This window comes from Lampris incognitus, chromosome 5 (genome assembly GCF_029633865.1).
Source record: "Lampris incognitus isolate fLamInc1 chromosome 5, fLamInc1.hap2, whole genome shotgun sequence".
In the NCBI taxonomy this organism is placed as follows: domain Eukaryota; kingdom Metazoa; phylum Chordata; class Actinopteri; order Lampriformes; family Lampridae; genus Lampris; species Lampris incognitus.
In genome coordinates this window covers 23,973,733-23,974,337 of record NC_079215.1, presented here as the reverse complement: position 1 = coordinate 23,974,337, position 605 = coordinate 23,973,733, and positions in this window count along the sequence as shown.

Here is a 605-nt window from a genome sequence, read left to right as displayed (position 1 = left end):
TCCTCATCAACTTCAGTGTCTGTGGTGTCTTTCATAAGCCCCATGTTGCTAAGTCACAATACTTAAGTTTGTATGATGTTGGACTTTTATACTGTGAAACTGTGTTGTTCACCTCACAAGTATTTTATTTGTCAATGCCAACATTCTAAACAGTATAAACATTGGTCAGAGAAACAGGCATGCATGAATGAAAACCATTTCAATGTTAAACAAAAAATAAGAAAAAAAAATGATTTCCAGTAGTTCCCCATACATTATTTACACATATTTACACAGCTTAACCACATACAGTATTCACAAAGAAAGCACAGGTTTATACACTTTTGGATCTTAATTTCCGCAAAACTTAATTTTATTAAATCGGGTTTTCTTGACAGCAGTATGTAATGTGTGAATGATGGCATCTCAAGTGTGTGCCAAGACTTGATTGTTCTTGAGTTGTCCCCCCCCCCCTTTTTTCTCTTGTGAAGGTAAATACTAAATAGTGATGTTTACATGTAGGTTAAAACATTAAAGCAAGAAGGTACCCAATTCTTCAATTTGCCATTTTTCATCAGCCGCTCAGGTATAAAAGACTGAAATATTAATACATCGCTGTAGTCCAT